Genomic DNA, 18,308 nt, shown 5'->3' with positions numbered 1-18,308 from the left:
TATGTTTGAAAGTTTGTGTAAAACTTCAGGCCCAAATTTTTTTTTAAAAAATGCAAAAAAAACAGCTCTGGCAGCTAAAAGGTTTAATGACTGAAACCCTGAGAATTGTGTCTACCTCCTTATATGACATAACGATGACTAATTAAAGGAGTTGTAAAGGCAGAAGGTTTTTTTATCTTAATGCATATTATGCATTAGGATAAACAACCCTTTGTGTGTAACAGCCACCCCAGCACCCCCCCTAATTACTTACCTGAGCCCCATCTCTCTCCAGCGATATCCACAAATGTCAAAGTCATTCAGGACAATCCTCCTGATTGGCTGAGACACAGCAGCAGCGCCATTGGCTCCCATGACTGTCAATCAAAGTCAGTCAGCCAATCAGGGGAGAGAGGGGATGGGTTGGGGCTCCCTGTCTGAATGGACACACAGAGCTGTGACTCGGCTCGGGTGCCCCCATAGGAAGCTGCTGACTGTGGAAGCACTCGATAGGAGGGAGGGGCCAGGAGCAGCGAAGAGGGACATGGAAAGAGGAGGATCTGGGCTGCTCTGTGCAAAACCAACTGCACAGAAGAGGTAAGTATAACATGTTTGTTTTTTTTTTTTGTTTTTTTTTTTTAAACGAGACTTTACAATCACTTTAAGGAAAGTTCTCAATATACCCACAGTATATTAGCCTTTTTTCCCTGGTTCAGACTTGATCAGCGATGACATGAAGCAGATGAATGAGTGGCCAAAGAAAGAGAAATTCAAATGTCTGCATGTTATACACATACAGTTCTAAGGATGGAAACACCATGACATCAATTGAGTGGTTCTACTTCTCTGAAATTATATTTATATTATTTAAAGTGGATGTAAATCTGATTCATGAAATTTTCAAATCCCTAAGTCCTGTGGCTTTCTCCTGCTCTGTTCTTCTGTTATCAGCATGAACACTTCTGACAATTTCTCTGTCAACTGTGATAAAACCAGCCTTAATTTTGTGTCAGGGTGGGTGCTATAAATAGATACTAGATAGATAATAGCAGAGAGCTGGTCTATTCACAGCACAGCTCTGCAAGTCTTTACCTATGTGGAGTAGGGGTGTGTGTCTTTCCTCCAATCAGCTGTCTCACAGTGTATGGCAAGAATCCACACCCACAGGTGAATCAGGAAGAAAAATTCTAAGTGCAGGTTCACACAGGGGCAGCTTCAAAGTCGTCCGACTCTGAAGCCGCTCCGTACAGCGCGACTTCACGCGGCTTGCAAAATGACTTCGAAGTTGCCCCAAAGTAGTACAGGAACCTTTTTCTAAGTCGGAGCGACTTGAGTCGCTCCAATTAGAACGGTTCCATTGCAATGCATGGAACGCGACTTGTCAGGCAGCTAAGTCGCCTGACAGGTCGCCCCTGTGTGAACCGCCACTAACAGGACATGCACTTTCTAAACAGTATATATAGCTTAAGACAGCACATATACATGCAAAACTTATGCAGGATGATTTGTTTCATCTCTGTGTATCATCTGAGGCTGTTCACTTCACTGGGTATAAGAGAGAGTTTGCATCCACTTTAAGGAGCAAACATTAGTTCTCAGGGGTGTCTACAGGATATGTTCAGTTGTTAAAAAAAAAATGCCCCAGTCACTACTTCCGCTAATATACAGTACAAAAAAAAAAAAAAAAAGAAGTTAGACATGAGAGATGTATGAGGAAATAAACAATGACAATGATAGGTTGAAGGTAACCCAGTTCATCATTCATTATCTGGCTTTTTAAAACCAGTTGTGAAAGAAAATAGCATTTTAAGTATTTCCTGAGAGACCTAGGGTCAGTTCTTGCAGTCCACAGCCAATGCTGCGCAAATGTGTCTTTCAATTACCTTAGACAAGAATGCACCTCACTTCTGACAAAGCTGTGATCTCTTCATTCACTGGATTAAGGCCAGCAGCAGCGGTTGCATTAAAACCTCTGTACATTCGCATACTTTTATTCTCCCGTTGTCGCAATTTCCATTTATATTGAACTGTGCATTTTAGATTTAGTTTGCTAAATTTTACTTAGTAAACATTTATTGCAATTCTTTGGAGGCCGTTCTGTCCCCACACTCCTCAATGAATACATTTACGTTTAAATGGTGGAAAATCTCAGCAAGAAAAGCGATAAAGCATTTTTTATTTTCCTTCGCTAAAGAAAAGATTGGAGAGTGAAAGGGTTAAACTGTTTTCCAGCCAAATAACTTCAGTTGAAAGCATTAAAGCAAACAGCATTAAAAACGACTTTTTTGTCACATGAAAATCAGCCTTCTCGCCTGATGTTTTTTTTTTTTTTCTGTTGGTCTGAAATGTGCTGCACAGACAGGTAATCCTGAAGAGATTATTTCTTCTGTGCTTCATGCAGCCCAGGTGCAGAGAGCTGATATGACAACGTCACTTTTCCTCATATGCCAAGTGCAGGGCTGCACATGGATAAAACAGATAAGAATTAATAGCGTGTCCGGTCGCACAACACTTCTGAGGCATAGCTTCAAAACCACAATGTTCTCTTAGAAATGTTTCGGCTGTCACCTGAGAACTTAACCCCAGTCTTGCAAAGACTTTTTTGCATCATCCAAGTAAATACAGTGGAAGGCTCTACACTGAAATGTGGATGATATATGCAATGTTTATATAAATGTACTCTAAGATAGTTATCTAGTCACTTTAGGGGGCTATTTAAAGGAAATGTGAGCGCAAGATATGTACCTGTCCTGCCCATGGTGACCAATCAGATGTTTTCATACATATTCCAAGGATGAAATATGATTGGTCACCCAGGGCAACATCTCCAATTTTATATATTATAATCAGTCAGGTGATCAGTAAACAAACTTTGTAGCATACATTTTGAACTACAAAAAAAAAGCCACCTTTAAGACCATGGTACACCCAAATTTAGGGTGTAACATGTAACCTGTTGCCAAGCAGAGCCTCCACCCCAAAAGAGCCCCCCTCTAACAGCGTGTGGGCGTTCTCCCCAGCAGCAGCTGTCAGATTTTTAAATTGGTTCAGCCCACACAGCCAAATTATTAAGCCCCAGTTCATACTGATGCGATGCGGAATTTGCAGCGAGTTCTGTGCGTATTCCGCACCACAAGCAAATCGCACCCCGTTCATGCAAATTGATGCAGGTGTGTACAGTATGTTAAGTTAACGACACCACTAAATCGGTTTGCGAAAAACACAGCGCAATTTGCAGAATCGGATTGCTTGGGTGTGAACACTCATGCAATCCAATTCTGGTGCAGCCAAAAAAAGGGTCCTGAGAGTTTTTGGTGCGAATTGGGTGCGATTTGAGCCATACAGAACAATGACTCAAACCGCACTGCTGAAGATTTGCATGTGATATAAACAGGAATACGATGCGATTCCTGTTCAAAATCATAGTTACATAGTTACATAGTAGGTGAGGTTGAAAAAAGTCCATCAAGTCCAACCTATGTGTGTGATTATATGTCAGTATTACATTGTATATCCCTGTATGTTGCGGTCGTTCAGGTGCTTATCTAATAGTTTCTTGAAACTATCAATGCCCCCCGCTGAGACTACCACCTGTGGAAGGGAATTCCACATCCTTTCCGCTCTTACAGTAAAGAACCCTCTATATAGTTTAAGGTTAAATCTCTTTTCTTCTACTTTTAATAAGTGGCCACGAGTCTTGTTAAACTCTCTTCTGCAAAAAAGTTTTATTCCTATTGTGGGGTCACCAGTATGGTATTTGTATATTGAAATCATATCCCCTCTCAAGCGTCTCTTCTCCAGAGAGAATAAGTTCAGTACTCGCAACCTTTCCTCATAACTAATATCCTCCAGACCCTTTATTAGCTTTGTTGCCCTTCTTTGTACTCGCTCCATTTCCAGTACATCCTTCCTGAGGACTGGTGCCCAGAACTGGACAGCGGCCGGACCAGAGTCTTGTAGAGCAGAAGAATTATCATTTTATCTCTGGAGTTGATCCCCTGTTTAATGCATGCCAATATTCTGTTTGCTTTGTTAGCAGCAGCTTGGCATTGCATGTCATTGCTGAGCCTATCATCTACTAGGACCCCCCAGGTCCTTTTCCATCCTAGATTCACCCAGAGGTTCTCCCCCCAGTGTATAGATTGCATTCATATTTTTGCCACCCAAATGCATCATTTTACATTTTTCTACATTGAACCTCATTTGCTATGTAGTTGCCCACCCCATTAATTTGTTCATATCTTTTTGCAAGGTTTCCACATCCTGCAGAGAAGTTATTGCCCTGCTTAGTTTAGTATTGTCCGCAAATACAGAGATTGAACTGTTTACCCCATCCTCCAGGTCGTTTATGAACAAATTAAATAGGATTGGTCTCAGCACAGAACCCTGGGGGACCTCACTACCCGCCCCTGCCATTCCGAGTACTCCCCATTTATCACCACCCTCTGAACTCGCCCTTGTAGCCAGTTTTCAATCCATGTACTCACCCTATGGTCCATGCCAACGGACCTTATTTTGTACAGTAAACGTTTATGGGGAACTGTGTCAAATGCTTTGGCAAAATCCAGATACACCACGTCTATGGGCCTTCCTTTATTTATCTGGCAACTCACCTTCTCATAGAAGGCTAGTAGGTTGGTTTGGCAAGAACGATTCTTCATGAATCCATGCTGATTACTGCTAATGATACCGTTCTCATTACTAAAATCTTGTATCTAGTCCCCTCCAAGAGTTTACATACTATTGATGTTAGGCTAACTGGTCTGTAATTCCCAGGGATGTATTTTGGGCCCTTTTTAAATATTGGTGCTACATTGGCTTTTCTCCGATCAGTTGGTACCATTCCAGTCAGTAGACTGTCAGTAAAAACTAGGAACAATGGTCTGGCAGTTACTTGACTGAGTTCCCTAAGTACCCTCAGGTGCAAGCCATCTGGTCCCGGGGATTAATTAATATTAAGTTTCTTAAGTCTAATTTTAATTCTGTCCTCTGTTAACCATGAAGGTGCTTCCTGTGATGTGTCATGAGGATAAACACTGCAGTTTTGGTTACTGAAGCCCTCCGATTCCCTCATGAAGACCGAGGAGAAGAATAAATTCAATACCTACGCCATCTCCCCATCCTTTGTAACCAGATGTCCTTCCTCATTCTTTATGGGGCCAATATGGTCTGTCCTCCCTTTTTTACTGTTTACATACTTAAAGAATTTCTTGGGATTTTTTTTGCTCTCCTCCGCTATGTGTCTTTCAGGTTCTATCTTAGCCGTCCTTATTGCACCCTTACATTTCTTGTTGCATTCTTTATAAAGTCCGAATGCTGATGATAATCCCTCAACCTTATATTTTTTTGAAGGCCTTCTCCTTTGCTTTTATATGCATTTCTACATTGGAGTTGAGCCATCCAGGACTTTTGTTCGCTCTTTTAAATATATTACCCAATGGGATGCATTGGCTAATGCCCTTATTTAATATGCTCTTAAGCAAACCCATCTCTCCTCTGTGTTCTTTGTTCCTAAGATTTTATCCCAATTTATGCCTTCTAGCAAGGTTCGTAGTTTAGGGAAGATACTAGAAAAATATATGAAATTTATTGATACAAGAACTTTATAAAACCATAGTTTCAACTGGAACAACCACATTTATATAAACAACAATAATAATATATTCAGAATTGACAGAGGTGCTAAAATCCCACTACATAAATGAAGATCATCCATGAGTCCAACGCATTTCGAAAAATGCAAATATAATCTTCATCAGGGACAATTTGCCACTTCTGAAATGTAAAATACAGTAAAAATACATAGAATATGCACAGGGTATCATAACATTAAGTATGGCGTTAATTTGGTGTATATTAAACACCTATCAGAATGTTCAAAAAACTTACATGTCAATACATTAATTAATTAATACATTAATTTGAATGGAAATTCCTGCATACCATCGATTGTCCAAAAGCTTGTATTGGCCTTTCAACATACAAGAAAACCCAAGGATGTGAACATCCAACAGGGGCATCAAAATATGAAAAAATCTTACAAAACAATGGCCAGAGAAAGACAGGGAAGATATATATAGATATATATGTGTGGTAGCCTGTAAAATACATCTACATGGGACATATGAAAGATATATGTCTCAGAGGGGCAAGCCAAAATCCCACCCCTCAGGAAAAACCGAGAGGCGGAGGAGGCTATATCCCCCCAGGCACCCAAAGCATAGGAGTTGGTTAATGCGAACAAAGAGAACAGCCAATAAAGAAATTTGAATGATAAAATGGATCACACTTACAGATTGTTAGGTCCAACAGAAGACCTGAAAACAAGGTGGCCCCAATGAAGATGGTCAAACCCATACAGGGGGACAAAGGAAGTAGTCCCAACCCCCCGAGGGAGGAAAAAAGGGAACAACCTAAAAATAAAAAATTGATATATATGAATAAAATAAATTAAGGGCAACCACAGAGTGGAAATTTAATAAGTTCATACTCCAGATGTTGGACTTTATCTTGAGACACAATGTCTCTTATGCAAACCTGTACCTGGGGGAGTGAAAAAAAACTTTTTTATCCAATGACCAGTTGGCCATATATACACAACATCCTATGGAAAAGATATATTGATGATATATTTTTGGTATGGAAAGGTCCGGAAGAAACTCTGAAAAAATGTCTAAAAGCTATGAACAGCAATGAATTTAATGCATTTTTCACAATGTCTTATGATCACCAGAAGATTAATTTTGTGGACATAAGTATTTGTAAAGATCAGGACGGGAGACTCAACTCACAAGTAGGCTTTACAGGAAGGAAACTTCCGGCAACACTCTTCTACATGCCGACAGCTTCCATCCGGAGCCTCTGAAGAAGTCTATACCCTTCAGCCAATTCCTACACCTGAAACAGAACTGTACCACTTTGGAAGCCTTTCAATATAAAGCGGATGAATTAAGTAAGAGACTACTCTTAAGGGGATATACAAAATCCTCTCTGAAGAAAGCCTTCAACCGTGTAGAGGATAGAGATAGACATGATTTAATCTTTAAAAAGAAACAAGATGATACAACAAGAATCATCCTACGATACACCAATGAACACAATACTGTGAGAAAGATTCTCACAAAACATTGGTCTATCCTCACTGAGAACCCCATTTTGGGGGGGCTAGTTATTTCAAATCCGCAGATTACTTTCAGAAAAGCCGGCTCCATAGGTGAGATGCTCACTCAAAGTGAATATAAAGGCAATCAGAGACAAGATCCCTGCAAAGTATGAGGTAATTACTCTTGCTCATTCTGTGAGGTAATCGTCAAGAGGACTTATTTTGAACTGCCCAGTGGGGAGTTGTCTATCTCTTAAAATGCCAATGTGGTGCCTTCTATGTCGGGAAGACTCGACAAGAATTGGGACAGCAAGTTAGTAAACACTTACACAGCATGCGAATTGGCAATCTATATCTCCCTCTTGGAAGACATGTGGCCAAGAGACATGGGTATAGAATGCCATCTGTCAACTTTACAGTCTTAGATCGAGTGCATATTCCAACCAGGGGGGGGATTGGAATAAAATCTTATTACAGCGCGAAATGCGCTGGATTAGACATCTGGATGTCACCATCCCACCTGGGCTGAATGAGGCGGAGAGCTTTAGGCCCTTTTTGGAGGGCTTTAGCTCAGGCAAAACAGACTAAAATCCTTATACCATCAAGGTAAAAACAGTTATTGGGCTTATTTCTATGCTTTCCTGGACTTTTATAATGAGTTTGTACATATACATTTCCAGCTTCTTTCCCTTTTTGCTCCTTTCATTCTGTCTTTCTGTCAGTGGGGCTGTCAGGATGGCATTATCTATTTGGGATTTCAATATAATTTTGATTATTAACATTGTGATGTCTAGGGGTAGCCTTTGATGTTCCACCAATTCGTTACTATGTTGCTTATGATATGTTTTTGTTATATATTTTCATGTTAATTTCATGTGATGAGATGAGATTCCGCTGTTCTATCCTTCGTCCTTCTGCAATGCTTGTTGCCATCATCATACACCCGGCACACTCAAGCCCCCATGCAGGTCTGTTTGGGGGCCACTTTTCCTCCTGAACTGTCGGATTCGTTGAGGGATGTTGGCAATTTACACTCCAACCTCTGGAAGTCTATTCAATTTCGTAGTTTAGGGAAGTTGGCTTTTTGAAATTCAGTGTCTTTGTATTCCCCTTATGTTTCCTATTTGTGTGATTTATACTGAAGCCAATTGACCTGTGATCGCTGTTACCCAAATTGCCCCGTATTTCCACATCCGTGATCAGGTCTGTCTTGTTGGTAATCAGTAGATGCTTTATTTCTAGTTGGTGCGTCTACCATCTGACCCATAAAATTGTCCTGCAAGACATTTAGGAACTGGTGAGCCTTAGATGAATGCGCAGTTCCCTCCGCCCAGACACATGCCATTCCCTGCACCGCATAGTGTGAACTGGGGCTAAAGGCTAGGTTCCCCTTTTTAAAAATAAATAAATAAATAAACAAACATATACAGTGTCTCACAAAAGTGAGTAAACCCTTCACATTTTTGTAAATATTTTATTATATCTTTTCATGTGACAACACTGAAGAAATGACACTTTGCTACAATGTAAGGTAGTTAGTGTACAGCTTGTATAACAGTGTAAATTTGCTGTCCCCTCAAAATAACTCAACACACAGCCATTAATGTCTACACCGCTGGCAACAAAAGTGAGAACACCCCTAAGTGAAAATGTCCAAATTGGGCCCAATTAGCCATTTCCCTCCCCAGTGTGATGTGACGTGTTAGTGTTACAAGGTCTCAGGTGTGAATGGGGAGCAGGTGTGTTAAATTTGGTGTTATTGCTCTCACTCTCTCATACTGGTCACTGGAAGTTCAACATGGCACCTCGTGGCAAAGAACTCTCTGAGAGTCTAAAAAAAAGAATTGTTGCTCTATATAGAGATGACCTTGGCTATAAGATTTCCAAGATCCTAAAACTGAGCTGGAGCACGGTGGCCAAAACCATACAGTGGTTTAACAGGACAGGTTCCACTCAGAATAGGCCTCGTCATGGTTGACCAAAGGGGTTGAGTGCACGTGCTCAGCATCATATCCAGAGGTTGTTTTTGGGAAATAGACATATGAGTACTGCCAGCATTGCTGCAGGGATTGAAGGGGTGGGGGGTGAGCCTGTCAGTGCTCAGACCATACGCTGCACACTGCATCAAATTGATCTGCATGGCTGTCATCCCGGAAGGAAGCCTCTTCTAAAGATGATGCACAAGAAAGCCCGCAAACAGTTTGCTGAAGACAAGCAGACTAAGGACATGGATTACTAGAACCATGTCCTGTGGTCTGATGAGACCAAGATAGCCTTATTTGGTTCAGATGGTGTCAAGCGTGTATGGCGGCAACCAGGTGAGAAGTACAAAGACAAGTGTGTCTTGTCTACAGTCAAGCATGGTGGTGGGAGTATCATGGTCTGGGGTTGCATGAGTGCTGGGGAGCTACAGTTCATTGAGGGAACCATAAATGCCAACATGTACTGCGACATACTGAAGCAGAGCATGATCCCCTCCCTTCAGAGACTGGGCCGCAGGGCAGTATTCCAACATAATAACGACCCCAAACACACCTCCAAGACGAGCACTGCCTTGCTAAATAAGCTGAGGGTAAAGGTGATGGACTGGCCGAGCATGTCTCCAGACCTAAACCCTATTGAGCATCTGTGGGGCATCCTCAAACGGAGGGTGGAGGAGCAAAATTCTCTAACATTCACCAGCTCTGTGATGTCATCATGGAGGAGTGGAAGAGAACTCCAGTGGCAACCTGTGAAGCTCTGGTGAACTCCATGCAGTGCAGGAAAATAATGGTGGCCACACAAAATATTGACACTTTGGGCCCAATGTGGACATTTTCACTTAGGGGTGTACTCACTTTTGTTGTCAGCGGTTTAGACATTAATGGCTGTGTTTTGAGTTATTTTGAGGGGACAGCAAATTTACACTGTTATACAAGCTGTACACTCACTACTTTACATTGTAGCAAAGTGTAATTTCTTCAGTGTTGTCACATGAAAAGATATAAAATATTTTAAAAAATGTGAGGGGTGTACTCACTTTTGTGAGATACTGTATGTGCAGGAAAAAAAATATCTGCATTTATTTATTTATTTTCACACAAGCCCACAAAGTGATTGTGTGTGCAATGCCAGGCTCCTACAGACTCTTTCTCTAAATCTCTGCCCGTACAGAGGTACAGCTTCCTGTTGCAAAGCTTGAGAAGGTGTCAATGGCCTACAAGTGCAGTGATTACCACATTCATGCTCCATTGATAAATCCAAGTCCGTCTGCTGTGGTGGAGGATGGGACTTGTACTCTATATAATCACAGGTGTCTGTGAATGAATGACAGACTGAGGCTGCAGGGAAGAACATTACATCTGTAATCCAATGTTAATTTTGACATCAAATTTCAATTTAATTTAAGGCATAGTCTTTTGACTAAAATGCCATTTTAGTTTTAGTTGTATTTTAGTCATCTGAATTGGTTACGTTTTATTCAAATTTTAGTCAACTAAAATCTTCTGTACATTTTAGTCGACTAAAATCGAATGGGTTTTGTTAAATTGTAATGCATTATTTAAGCATTTCTCTAGAATTGCCAAACTCATTATATACTCCTGGAATAAAAACGTAATAACATGTTATAATTTATGGTGTTAAGGTTTAAACATGCACTACAGACACAGATTTAGCTTTTGTGATATATAACTTCTTTATTAAAAAAAAAAAAAAAAACAAGTTTAATGAACAAACAAATTGACAAATAGAAGTGCAGCTTTAACCACTTCCTGCCCAAGGCCGTCATATGACGTTGTGGACTTTGTGGACTTTGAGTGGAGAGATCTGAAAGATGCCTGCAGGCATCATTCAGATATCTTCTTTTTCAGCCGGCGATTCCCTGCACCATGAGAACAATCATAGCGACTGTTCAGCCACTTGATTGTTTTTACAGGCAGCGGGATGGGACATCCAACCCCCCCCCAGCCGCCCTCCGGTGCTTCTACTGGATCACTCGTGCGAATGTCGAGCCGGAAAAGGAATCCGTTGGCAGTTTACCGTAGAGAATACTGTGGGCCATATGGCCCCCAGCAGTCTCTATGACCTTCGGGGGCTTGGGTGCGAATTTTTTTTTTACCTCAGTCTTTACAGCCTAGAGGAGAGACGTGGGGTCTCATGGACCCCACGTCTCTCCATAAAGTGGACCTGCCATGCCCTATTCCTATTACAAGGGATGTTTACATTCCTTGTAATAGGAATAAAAGTGATAAAAAATAAATATAAAAGGGAAAGTGTAAAAATATATTTTTTTTTAATAAAATAAATAATAAAAAAAAAAATGTCAACCGTCCCCGTGTGCTTCCATGCAGAAGCAAACGCATACGTACGTTGCTCCCAAATTTGTAAATGGCATTCAAACCATACATGTGAGGTATCAACGCTAACGTTAGAGCAAGAGCAACAATTCTAGCCAAAGACCTCCTCTGTAACTCTAATTTGGTAACCTGTAAAACATTTTAAAGAGTTGCCTATAGGGATTTCTAAGCATTGAAGTCTGGCGCTATTCCATGAGTGTGCGCAATTTTAAAGCGTGACATGTTAGGTGTCTATTTACTCGCGTAACATCATCTTTCACATTATACAAAAAATTGCGCTAACTTTAGTGTTTTTCTTTTTTTAAATTCAAGAAAGTTTTTTTCTCCAAAAAAAAGGCGTTTGAAAAATTGCAGCGCAAGTACCATGTGACATACAAATTCGCAACAACCACTATTTTATTCCCTAGGGTCCCTGCTAAAAAAAACATATATAATGTTTGGGGGTTCTAAATAATTTTATAGCAAAAACAATGATGATTTTTCCATGTAGGCGGGTAGTGCCAGAATAGGCCCGGTATGGAAGTGGTTTTAATATATAAAAAACGAAATAAAAACTGTAAACTCTATTGGCTGTATTGCCATTGACCATATTACCATTGAATATATTACCAACATTAAATATTAAGAAAAAAAAGTAATAGTAATACCTTTATTTGTATAGAAGAATAATATAACCATCACAACACATGGTAACAAAAAGCACAGAGGGTGCCATTGCAAAACAAACATACGTATAAGCTATAGTAACACAGTCTAAGGTTGAGTTGCTTGATAGTAAGTTAGTGCGACAGTACTGACAGTCAGGTAAGTTTCTCACTTCAACAGATTAGGTGGTAACCATGTACATGGACACTTTAGTTTTGGGTAGGAGAAAACTATATTGTGGAGGCATAGAGTCACCCATGAGGGTGTCAAGGCAGGAAATAATGGAGAAGGGGGGAAGAGGAGAGAAAAATAAAAAGAGGAGGGGGGAAGGGGGGGGAGCCAGGGTGATGCAACAGTGCGAATGATAGGAGGACTTCAATCCTCAGAGCAACACTCCAGGAGGGACTTCTCTTCGTCCGAATATACGAACATTTTCCAGTATGTCCATGTCTTCGAATATCGTTATATCGAAGATCATCCAGGGTATTGACACTCCTAACCCTATTGAGCCACATGGCAGTGGAAGGAGGATTGGGGTCCAAAACATGCCAACACAAAGTGATACAAGCTTTGGCAGCGTTAGTCAAGTGATGGAGGATTTTTTTTTTGTATGTCGGAATTGGCATTTGTGAGCAGTGGAGCAGGAAGAAGGCAGGATCCTTTGGAATGGGGAAGTCTGTAACTTGTTGGAAAAACCACTGACCAATACTGTTGGAGCTTTGAACAGGACCAGAAGATATGAAGGAAGGTTCCCTTCTCATCTCCATATCTCCAACAACGTTCCGAAGCCTCTGGAAAACATTTACTCAAAGTCGACGGGGTAAGGTACTGGCGCAGCAGTAATTTATAGTTGGATTCTGAAATAACTTCTGGGGTGCCAATTGAAATAAATTCTAAACTAAATATTATCCAGGGGTGGTTACGGATTACGAATTTATTGCATATATGTATTAACTTGTCTATTCCTATAGTTAGCTAGTCTATTAAAACTCTGATAAGGTTACTGTTGATAAGCACAATGATATAAGGTTAGCTATGAAAACAAACACACTGCTTAATAAAACAATGTCTTATTTATTTGCCAAGAAAATAGGAAAATGCTAACATGAAATCACTATACAGCATATAACACAAGAACATCAAATATACTTATCACAAGGCTGTCCTCTAGATATTGTCTCATCAGCTGGGTTCAAAATGGTAACAAAGAGAGCCATGAGGCTCAGAAAACCATCAGGCACGAGCCAAGAGCGAAAAAGGACGATTTCCCTTCTGTGTGCACTTTTTACACATTCATTCAGACCCACTTGTAACCACCCCCACTAGCCTCCTGTCCAATGAGCTATTGCCAGGAGGTAGTCCTTTTAATATATTATATTTCTGTCCGTCCTGCTGTATTGGCTTCCAGGGGCAGTTCTTAGCTTGCCCTTTGATCTTCTGTAGCAGGGCATTCATCAATCATCTTGTCAGCCATGGTCTTTTTTGAAGCTTGCTTGAACAGCTAATCAAGGATTTCCATCACACCAGTTGGTCAGGAGCCAAGCTTTTGTTCTACAAAGCTTTGATGTGCAACTTGTTACATTCCAGTCACCTCGTATCAACCAGAAAGAGAAACTCCAGAAATATGATATTAAACCATGTTGCCTTCCAACAGATTCCTGTGTGCGCGTGCAGATGGATGACTTCAGGGAAAGGTGGATGATGTTTTAGCGTTGGGTAGCTGTGAAGGTCCTATCAAGGTCCCCTTCCCATTTGCTAAGGCTTGGCATGATAAAATCATCTGGAGAGGAGATGAGCAATGCATATATGTTCGATAGAGTGTGAGGGAGGGGGTCTTTGTCTTCACAGTACGATTCAAACAGAGTCCGCTGGCTGTGGAAAATGAGTCGGGGGACCCAGGGTGCGGAAGAAGTGGTGAAGCTGAAGTGCTTGCCAGAAAGGTAGCTTATACTGACCATCTGGAAGCATCAACATGGAGAGTATGGGCCAGGTGTTAGTAATCAAAAAATGGGAAGCTTGAAAGCAGTCCCCCTCCCGGAGGTCCCGGAATGGACCGTGTTCCACCCCTGGCAGGAATCCGGGGTTTCCCAATATGGGAAATAGTGGGGAATGGGTGGAGGAAAGCTCCGGTTTCATACAGGCTATGTGTCCGACACGAAGAGTAGGACCTATAGTAGGATGAGACTTGAGGTAAGCTGGTAAGGAAGCATAGCACCATGGTGCCCTGTTCAGAGGGATAGGGCTAAACTGCTGTTCTATGTGTGTTCATAGTTTAAGGTCCTTGTGTCTGCATCAATCTATTACCCTGCCCAGATGGGCTGCTTGGTAGTATTTGAAAGCGTCCGGGGCGGCTACCCCCCATAGATTTTAGGTAGTGTCAGAGGCGTCTACCGATCCTAGGCCTTTTGTGTGCCCAGATTAACTTGGTAAAGAGGAAATTGATTTGGCAAAAGAAGGTTGAAGGGATGGAGATGGGTAGAGTCTGAAAGAGGAACAGGAATTTTGGCAGGATGCTCATTTTGATGATGTTACAGCATCCAAACCATGAATGCAACCCTTGATTCAATTTGTCTAAAAAGGGGTGGAAAATTCATCGTAAATGTATTCGCTAAGTTTGGTGGGATGTGGGTGGCCAGATACTTCAATGCAGAGGAGGGCCATTTAAAGGTGACTCGCATTGCCTCCGATTTGGAATAATTAATTTTTTATATTTGATAGTACTCCGTATTATTCAAATTCAAATTCAGAAGATTTGGCAAAGAGACGTGAGAATTGTTCAGAGAAAATAGTAGATCGTCCGCATAGGTAGAGACTTTATGGGATAGGTCGCCCACCTGAATGCCAGAAACATCTGGGTTCAATCTAATCCTGTTTAGGAAGGGCTCTAATGAGAGGGCGAATAGGAGTGGTGAGAGTGGTGAGAGTGGGCATCCCTGACGGGTGCCGTTAAAGATGGGAAACGGCTCTGAAAACACCCCATTTTCCTTAACGGCAGCTCGAGGTGAAGAGTATACGCTAGATATCCAGCGGAGCATCTGTTCTCCAAAACCCATGTGCCTCAGGACCGCAAACATAAAGGCTCAGTGCACCATATCGAAGGGCTTCTCCGTATCGGTGCTGAGGAAGACACAGGGAGAGCCCTTTGGATTGGCGAAGTGAACCAAATTGAGCACTTTGATCGTGTTGTATCTTGCTTCACGGGTAGGGATGAAGCCCACTTGATCTAGATGGACTAGTTGGGGTAGCAAGGATTGCAGCCCAGAGGCAAGTATCTTGGTGAAGAGCTTCAAGTCCACATTAAGCAAAGAGATCGGCTGGTAACTTCCGCAAACAGATGGATCTTTCCCTTCTTTTGGGATAACTGAGACGTGTGCTAAGAGTGATTCCAATGGGAATGAAGTAGCCTGTCCTAGGCTATTAAATTATTTTACCATATGTGGACCTAACAGGGGTAGGAGGGTCCTGTAGTACTGTATAGTGAACCCATCTGGGCCGGGTGCTTTGCTGTGTTTGGCTGACTTTACAGCCTCGCTCAACTCCTCAATGGAAATAGGGACCTCAATCTCACTCCGAATCGGAGACGGGGGGCACGATAGATGTGCCGAAGAGAGGTATTCTTCTATGTAGGAGGAGGGAGGAGAGCGTGGAAGGCTGTATAGGGAGGAATAAAATTCCCCAAATGTATAGGTGATATCTTTGGGTAAAGAGAGTTTTCGCCCGTTCGAATCCTTAATAAATGGTATATAACCTTACGTTGGTCTCTGAGGGCCCAGGCTAGCGATTTGCCACCAGATTCGTACACTATCTTCTTGTACAATTGGAGTGCTGCTTTAGCTTTATAGCAAATGAGGTCAGAGACCTGCCGACTGAGATGAGCAAGTTCGGTCCCCACAACAGGGTCTGGTGACCTTTTTTCGCTGCAGTTCAAGAACCTGGATAGCGACCAACAGTTTTGTCAGTTGCGCTTCTCTTGCCTTTTTAATACGTGTTTGATCAGAATTCCCCGTATGACCGCTTCATGGGCTTCCCACACCATGCCCGGTTCACTCTCCGGGATAGCATTTGTTTGAAAGTAAGCCATGATTTCTTGGACCATCTCATTCAAGACCGCTGAGATCTGCAACAGGCTCTCGTTTAGTCGCCATCGCCAGTCCGTGTCGGCGTTAGAGTTAGACAGAGATAGATGCAGCATGACAGGCGTGTGATCAGACCAGGTTATGTGGCCAATAGAAATGTCTTGGACGAGAGATAATAGTTGGTGTGGTACCAGAAAGAGGTGTATTCAAGAGTACAACTGGTGTGGGGTAGTGAAGAAAGAGTAATCTCATTCACCAGCGTGTAAAATGCCCCAGGCATCCACTACCTGCAGATTGTGAAGTTTTTGTTGTATACGTTTCCTAGAGCTGAGGGGAACAGAGGAAGTACCGGAAGAGGTATCCATACAGGGATCAAGCGGAATATTCAAGACACCTCCAAGGATCAATTTACCTTCTGCAAAGTCCGCCTTCTTTGAGAGGGTTTTGCATAAAAAACGAGCCTTAATGTATATTTGGTGCATAGACGGTAGCCAATGTCACTTTGATGCCGCCAATATGCCCTTTAAGAAAGAGGTACCACCCCCCCGTGTCAAAGAACTGTCCGAAAGAGACCAAGGGATACGACTGGAGATCAGGATAGAAACACCCTTAGATTTTGCCTCCCAATTGGTGGCATGGTAGACACAGGGAAAGAATCTGTTTTGAAGGAAGGGAAGTCCCCCCGTCCTAAAATTAGTTTCTTGCACAAATGCTACGTCAGTACGAGAGCGTTTCAGATCATTAAGAAGCATTCTTAGCTTCTCTGGGACGTTAAGTCCCTTAGCATTTAGGGAGGTAACTTGCACTGCATCCATCACCTCTGGGGAGGTGGGAGAGACAAAAAAAGGGGGGGAGTTAAGAAAGGAAAAAAGAAAAGAGGGAACAGAACAGGAAGGGGTAAAATGCATCCATTTGTACTTGTCTATTTCTTATTTATCATGTACTCTTTTGTCTTTATATAATAAAATGTATACACTTTTTTTTACCTTATTTGTGCTATGGTAGTGCCTTTAAAGTCCCACCCCTAAGGGGTTCCTCCATTTCCATGTGTACTTGGGATGTGGCACACCGTTTCTGGTAGCAGCCGTGTTTGGATATTCATGTTTCATAAATAGGGAGAGAGGAGGACCGGCTCCACGAGGCCACATCACCACCCAGCGATGCAGTCCAAGGAAGCGAGACCACCCATCTCCCCAGAGGGAGGCCGTGATGCCACAGAGTCACTTCACTCCCGACCCGTACCATGTCCCCCCCAACCCACCCCCAAAGTTTACTTCAGACATAAATTCGTCGCCCATCAGTCCCCCCCAAGCCACAATCCCCCAGCAGGGCCGGAGTTGCACCGACCTCTCCTGAGTTATCAAATGGCAGTGGGGAGAGGGATGTGGGACAGCCAAGGGAGAACACATAATAAACCGAAGGAGGGAAAGAAGTTTTCTCTATAAAAGGTCACGGTAAGCTGCTCAGTCCTCAGGAGGGGGGCCTCCTCAAGATCCATGCATTCCATATAAAAAGAGACTTTACCTAGTGAGGATAGATGGGCTGCCATAAAAAGACCAGCAAGGAGACCTGCTACATTAAACCCATCTGCTATCAATTATGTTGCTGATCTTACAAATACAGGTTAAACATACCACGCATGATTCATAGCTTATGCATTAAAGACATATATATGCAGCATATAGTAGGACATATAAGCAGGTACATTTACAAAAGACCCTCTAAGGGCAGCAGTGTCGATAATCGTATGGGCCCTCGGGAGTGGGGGGGGAGGGGGCCGAGAGCAGACCCATGGCAGTCCAGGGGCAGGAAAAAAATTGAGGAGCAAAGCCCTTCAGAGCTCCCCAGAGGGAGGCTGCGATGCCCACAGAGTCACCTCACTCCCGACCCATACCATGTCCCCCCGAACCCGCTCCCGAAGGAAGTTCACTTCCGACATAAATTTGTCGCCCATCAGTCCCCCCTAAGCCACAATCCCCCAGCAGGGCCAGAGTTGCACCGACCTCTCCTGAGTTATCAAATAGCAGTGGGGGAAAGGAATGAGGGACACCCAAGGGAGAACACACAATACTTCAAAGGAGGGAAAGAAGTTTACTCTATAAAAGGTCACGGTAAACTAGTCCCCAGGAGGGGGGGCCTCCTCGAGATCCGTGCATTCCATTAAAAAAA

Source organism: Aquarana catesbeiana, linkage group LG06, assembly GCF_042186555.1.
Source record: "Aquarana catesbeiana isolate 2022-GZ linkage group LG06, ASM4218655v1, whole genome shotgun sequence".
Classification (NCBI taxonomy): Eukaryota; Metazoa; Chordata; class Amphibia; order Anura; family Ranidae; genus Aquarana; species Aquarana catesbeiana.
The sequence above is the reverse complement of the archived record's forward strand: the minus strand, read 5'-3'. Positions refer to the sequence as shown.